A 7,397-nucleotide genomic window follows, 5' to 3' on the forward strand; every position below is an offset into this window, starting at 1 on the left:
AGTCCAAAAGAATTTAGACATGGCTTTACAGCCAGCCAGGCTTCAACATGTTATCTTGAAACTCTAGAATTCATGCTTAAAAATTCTAAAGCCATAGAATAATTTATTTTTGAAAATTTTTTTTGAAAATTTTTTTCGAAAATAAAAATAAAAATAATAAAAATAAAAAGCTTAAAATTAAAATAAAATTTACCTAATCTAAGCAACAAGATGAACCGTCAGTTGTCCAAACACAAACAATCCCCGGCAACGGCGCCAAAAACTTGATGTGGGAAATCGTGATTGTTCATTCCTGGGTAACGGCGCTAAAAACTTAATATGCACATTCATAATCTTAGATCTTTGTCACAACTTCGCAGAACTAACTAGCAAGTGCACTGGGTCGTCCAAGTAATAAACCTTACGTGAGTAAAGGTCGATCCCACGGAGATTGTCGGCTTGAAGCAAGCTATGGTCATCTTGCAAATCTCATTCAGGCGGATTCAAATGGTTATGGTGAATTGATAATTAAACTATAATTAAAATATAAAATAGGATAGAAATACTTATGTAATTCATTGGTGAGAATTTCAGATAAGCGTATAGAGATCCTTTTGTTCCTCTTGAACCTTTGCTTTCCTGCTGTCTTCATCCAATCATTCCTACTCCTTTCCATGGCAAGCTTTATGTAGGGCATCACCGTTGTCAATGCCTACTTCCCGTCCTCTCAGTGAAAATGGTCCAAGATGCGTTGTCACCGCACGGCTAATCATCTGTCGGTTCTCGATCATACTGGAATAGGATTCGGTAATCTTTTTGCGTCTGTCACTACGCCCAGCACTCGCGAGTTTGAAGCTCGTCACAGCCATCCCTTCCCGGATCCTACTCGGAATACCACAGACAAGGTTAGACTTTCTGGATCTCAAGAATGGCCGCCAATAATTCTAGCCTATACCACGAAGACTCTGATCGTGAATCAGGAGGCTAGGAGATACACATTCAAGCTTGTTTGCAAGTAGAACGGAAGTGGTTGTCAGGCACGCGTTCATAGGTGAGAATGGTGATGAGCGTCACATAATCATCACATTCATCATGTTCTTGTGTACGAATGAATATCTTAGAGAAGAAATAGGCTTGAATTGAATAAAAAAACAATAGTACTTTGCATTAATTCATGAGGAACAGCAGAGCTCCACACCTTAATCTATGGTGTGTAGAAACTCTACCGTTGAAAATACATAAGTGATAATGGTCCAGGCATGGCCGAATGTCCAACCTCCCAAAGAGGGTTCAATCATCAAAACATGATCAAAAGATGTTAAAAGATAATAGTAAAAAGTTCTATTTATACTAAACTAGTTACTAGGGTTTACAGAGATAAGTAAATGATGTAGAAATCCACTTCCGAGCCCACTTGGTATGTGCTTGGGCTGAGCATTGAAGCTTTCACGTGTAGAGGTCTTCCTTGGAGTTGAACGCCAGTTTATAACCTGTTTCTGACATTTAACTCTGCTTTGCAACCTGTTTCTGGCGTTTAACTCCATAATAGGGCAGGGAGCTGGCGTTGAACACCAGTTTGTGTCATCTAAACTCGGACAAAGTATGAACTATTATATATTGTTGGAAAGCCCTGGATGTCTAATTTCCAACGCAATTGAGAGCGCACCATTTGGACTCCTGTAACTCCAGAAAATCTACTTTGAGTGCAGGGAGATCAGAATCCAACAGCATCTGCAGTCCTTTTTCAACCTCTGAATCTGATTTTTGCTCAAGTCCCTTGGTGCACAAAATTGTGATCATCAACAATGGCGCCAAAGGACTTGGAGATCTTAAACGTGAATCACACTTTGTCACAATTCCGCACAACTAACCAGCAAGTGCACTGGGTCGTCCAAGTAATACCTTACGTGAGTAAGGGTCGATCCCACGGAGATTGTCGGCTTGAAGCAAGCTATGGTCACCTTGTAAATCTCAGTCAGGCGAATTCAGATAGTGATGGAGAATTGATAATTAAAAAAATCAATTGCATAAGTTCACAGGGTTACAGAAGGAATCTGCACACAAAACAGAGAAAAAGAGCTCACTGGCAAGAAAACGCCAGTAAGAGCCTGTTTTGGGCGTTCAGCGCCCAAAAGAGGCATCTAGTGGGCGCTGAACGCCAATAAGGATAGCTATCTGGTGTTCAACGCCAGAAAAGGGCAACAACTGGGTGTTGAACGCCCAGGAGAGCAGCATTTGGGCGTTGAACGCCCAAAACAGGCAGCGTTTGGGCGTTCAAACGCCAGGATGATGGGAAGGAGGTAAATTCGTTTCTTCATATTTTTCATTCTAATTTTAATTTCCATGTTTCAAATCATGATTTCTTGCATACACATGTTAAGAACCCTGATTTCTAAAATCCTTAATTTCTAAAAATCCTACTTTAAAAATATCAAATGTATCTTAATCCATAAGCACAAATCCTCTTTTTCAATCCAATTCAACTCTTTTCCAAAAATCTTTTCAACTCATCAATATCTTTTTCAAATCTCCATATTATCTTTTTCAAAATCTAGATTTATTTTTTTCAAAAATTTTTCATATCTTTTAAATTTTAAACTATATCCTCTCTTATCATATCTTCTATCTTATCTTTTCCAAATCAATCTTTTTTATCATTTCTTTTCTAAATTTTCGAACCCACCCCCCTCCCTTTAAATATGGGTTCGGCCTCCCCCCCCTCCATCAACAATTGCACCTAGCTCTCCTTCTATCCCTCTCCTTTCTTTTCTTTTGCTTGAGGACAAGCAAACCTCTAAGTTTGGTGTGTTTATCCGTGATCACTAAGATCATGGCTCCTAAGGGAAAATAACCCACTTCAAGAGGCAAGAAAGAGAGCGTTCCAAAACCACTTTGGAATCAAGGGAAGTTCTTATCTAAAGAAAATTCAGACCATTATTACAAAATAATGGGTCTAAGATCAGTGATCCCGGAAGTTAGATTCGATCTGAAAGAAGACGAATATCCGGAGATCCAGGAGCAAATTCGAATCAGGAACTGGGAGGTCCTAGCTAATCCTGAGACGAAAGTGGGAAGGAATATGGTCCAGGAGTTCTATGCTAACATGTGGTAGACAGATAAGCAAAAACTATCTGGAACTGCTTTCTATGAATATCGGATCGTGGTCAGAGGAAAGATTGTTCATACCAACCCTGACGAGATCAGGGAGATCTTAAAGCTACCTCAGCTGAAAGATGATCCAGACTCTTTCAACAAGAGAATGATGAGAACAGACAAGGGCCTGGATAAGATTCTAGAGGATATATGTATCCCTGGAGCCAGGTGGACCACCAGCACGAAGGGTGTCCCAAATTAACTCAAAAGAGAAGATCTCAAACCAGTCGCCAGAGGATGGCTGGTCTTCATTGGGCATTCTCTGCTGGCCACCAGCAACCGTTCTGAAGTCATTGTTAAAAGAGCAGTGATGATCCATTGCATCATGATGGGAAAAGAAGTGAAAGTTCATCAACTGATTTCAACTGAATTCTACAAAATTGCTAATAAAAATTCTAAAGAGGCCAGGTTGGCTTACCCAAGCTTGATTTCTCTGCTCTACAAGAACGCTGGAGTAAGGATGGGAATAACTGAGTATATCTCAATTGAGAAACCAATCACCAAAGCATCAATGGAAAAACAACAAGCACAGGATGACCCCATCAAGAAGAAAACACCGGAATTTCTCCCAGAAATCCCTCAATCTGAATATTGGGAGTATCTTGAAACATCAGTTACCAAGATGCAAGAAGCTATAGAACAAATAATAAAGGAACAGAAGGAACAAAGTCAAATTCTTTGCTTTTTGATTAAAGAACAGGAAGAGCAAGGGCGTGACTTGAGGGAATTGAAGCGCCAGAAGTTATCTCTTGAAGGACCAAGCACCCCACAGATCCGAGGAACATCCACTTCCCAGAACAAAGGTTGTTAAATTCCAATTTCTGCTTTAACTCTGTGATAGTTGTCGTTATAAGAGTTTACCTTAGGAGTCATATAGTAGTAATTAGTGTCTATTTTGATTTTACCTCCAATTAAGTTATAGTCTATTTTTCTCATCATCAGCAAACATGAATAAAATAGTAGATCTTTTGAATAAGAGGCAATAAAATTCGAGTTTTTAATAAGAAAAATTCTAATTAGTAACATGTGGTGGCAATGCTTTCTGTCTTCTGAATGAATGCTTGAACAGTGCATATGTCTTTTGAATTTGTTGTTTAAGACTGTTAAATATGTTGGCTCTTGAAAGAATGATGAACATGAGACATGTTATTGATAATCTGAAAAATCATAAAAATGATTCTTGAAGCAAGAAAAAGCAGCAAAGAACAAAGCTTGCAGAAAAAAAAAAGAAGAAGAGAGAGAAAGAGAAAGCTAGCAGAAAAAGCCAAAGCTCTTAAAACCAAAAGGCAAGGGTAATAGAAAGGATCCCAAGGCTTTGAGCATCAGTGGATAGGAGGGCCTAAAGGAATAAAATCCTGGCCTAAGCGACTAAACCAAGCTGTCCCTAGCCATGTGCTTGTGGCGTGAAGGTGTCAAGTGAAAACTTGAGACTGAGCGGTTAAAGTCAAGGTCCAAAGCAAAAAGAAGAGTGTGCTTAAGAACCCTGGACACCTCTAATTGGGGACTTTAGCAAAGCTGAGTCACAATCTAAAAGGGTTCACAAAATTATGTGTCTGTGGCATTTATGTATCCGGTGGTAATACTGGAAAACAAAGTGCTTAGGGCCACGGCCAAGACTCATAAAGTAGCTGTGTTCAAGAATCATCATACTGAAATAGGAGAATCAATAACACTATCTGAATTCTAAGTTCCTATAGATGCCAATCACTCTGAGCATCAATGGATAAAGTGAGATGCCAAAACTGTTTGGAAGCAAAAAGCTACTAGTCCAGCTCATCTAATTAGAATCTGTGCTTCACTCAAAAACTCTGAGATATTATTGCTTCTTGACTTATTAGTCTTCTATTTTATTTGTCTAGTTGCTTGAGGACAAGCAACAGTTCAAGTTTGGTGTTGTGATGAGCGGATATTTTATACGCTTTTTGGGGTTAATTTCATATAGATTTTAGTATGTTTTAGTTGGTTTTTAGTTTATTTTCATTAGTTTCTAGGAAAAATCCACATTTCTGGACTCTACTATGAGTTTGTGTATTTTTCTGTAATTTCAGGTATTTTCTGGCTGAAATTGAGGGAGCTGAGCAAAAGACTGATTCAGGCTGAAAAAGGACTGCTGATGCTGTTGGATTCTGACCTCCCTGCACTCAAAATGGATTTTCTGGAGCTACAGGACTCCAAATGGCGTGCTTCCAATTTCGTTGGAACGTAGATATCCAGGGCTTTCCAGCAATATAATAGTCCATACTTTGCTCAAGGATAGACGACGTAAACTGGCATTCAATGCCAGCTCTCTGCCCAATTCTGGCGTCCAGCGCCAGAAACAAGTTGCAAGTTGGAGTTCAACGCTAGAAAAGGATCCAAAGCTGGTGTTGAATGCCCAAAACAGCCCCAGGCACGTGAGAAGCTTTAGTCTCAGCCCCAGCACACACCAAGTGGGCCCTAGAAGTGGATTTCTGCACTATCTGTTATAGTTTACTCATTTTCTGTAAACCTAGGTTACTAGTTTAGTATTTAAACAACTTTTAGAGATTTATTTTGCATCTCATGACATTTTTTAGATCAAAAACTTTATACTCTTTGACAGCATGAGTCTCTAAACTCCATTGTTGGGGGTGAGGAGCTCTGCTGTGTCTCGATGAATTAATGCAAGTATTTCTGTTTTCCATTCAAACATGCGTGTTCCTATCTAAGATATCCATTCGCGCCTAACTATGGAGAAGGTGATGATCAGTGACACTCATCACCTTCCTCAATCCATGAACGTGTGTCTGACAATCACTTCCGTTCTACATCAGATTGAATGAATATCTCTTAGATTCCCTAATCAGAATCTCCGTGGTATAAGCTAGATTGATGGCGGCATTCATGAGAATCCGGAAAGTCTAAACCTTGTCTGTGGTATTTCGAGTAGGATTCTGGGATTGAATGGCTGTGACGAACTTCAAACTCGCGAGTGCTGGGCGTAGTGACAAAAGCAAAAGGATAGTAAATCCTATTCCGGTACAACTGAGAACCTGCAGATGATTAGCCGTGCGGTGACAGCGCACCTGGACCCTTTTCACTGGAAGGATGGATGGTAGCCATTGACAACGGTGATCCACCTACACACAGCTTGCCATAGGAGGACGTGCGTGCGTGAATCAGAGGACAGAGAAAAGCAGAAATTCTGAAGACAAAGCATCTCCAAAACTCCAACATATTATCCATTACTGCATAACAAGTAACCTTTAATCCATGCTCTCTTGTTTATTCGAAACTCAACTGATAAATATAATTGACTTCCTGACTAAGAATTGCAAGATAACCATAGATTGCTTCAAACCAACAATCTCCGTGGGATTCGACCCTTACTCACGTAAGGTATTACTTGGACGACCCAGTGCACTTGCTGGTTAGTGGTACGAGTGTGAAAAGTGTGATTCACAATTCGTGCACCAGAGCTCTTTGTAGAGTTAAGAGTAGAAGAGAGTTGTATAGTGGTTGGAAACACCATTCTAAGTTCATGATGGTTGCATGCTCAAAGTTGAATGGCGATGGTTGGTGTAGAACCAAGTCGTATGGGTCTAGGAGAATGTTTTGATGTTTACTTGAGAATTCGGATCACTTCTCACCCAATTGGAATTGTGATGATCAACTTGAAGATGGGTGTGGAAATAAGATTTGGGATCCGGGTATACATGAGGATCAATTTTGGGAACACTTAGCTTGTGAAGGACTCCATCAAGACTTGTTGCAACTCATTGGAAATTTTGGAGCACAATGGAAAACCAAGCATTGGTAGAGGTTCCAATATGAATTCATGCACAAGCCACCATAACAAGGAGCTTCCCAAATGTCCAACTTAAGGACTTAAACTAAAAGTGCTAGGTGGGAGACACCCCACCATGGTAACTCTTTCCATTCTCTTGTATTTATAATCAATGAATGCATTGAGTTGCCATTGTTAGTAGTTTTCTTCTTTTTATACTTTTGCATGTCTTGCTTTGATTGATTGCTTATTAGATTCATGCTTTGATTAGAATAGTTATTTTTGAATTGCATTTTGCTTGTAGTATAAGTTTTGTTTTTAGTGTATTTGAAAATTTTTCAAAAACCAAAAAGATTTTTGTTAAATTTGATTTTTGATTGTTTTAGAATGCTTGTAAATTAGGAGAGTGCCCTGTTTTTGAAAAAAAAAAGGAAAAACAAGCATCCGCGCGCGAGCGTGCTATGCGCGCGCGCGCCGGTGGCGCATATTACACTCCTGGTACAAAAACCAGAGAGTTGTG

The sequence above is a fragment of the Arachis ipaensis genome, chromosome B5, assembly GCF_059453495.1.
Source record: "Arachis ipaensis isolate K30076 ecotype BB chromosome B5, ASM5945349v1, whole genome shotgun sequence".
NCBI lineage: Eukaryota > Viridiplantae > Streptophyta > Magnoliopsida > Fabales > Fabaceae > Arachis > Arachis ipaensis.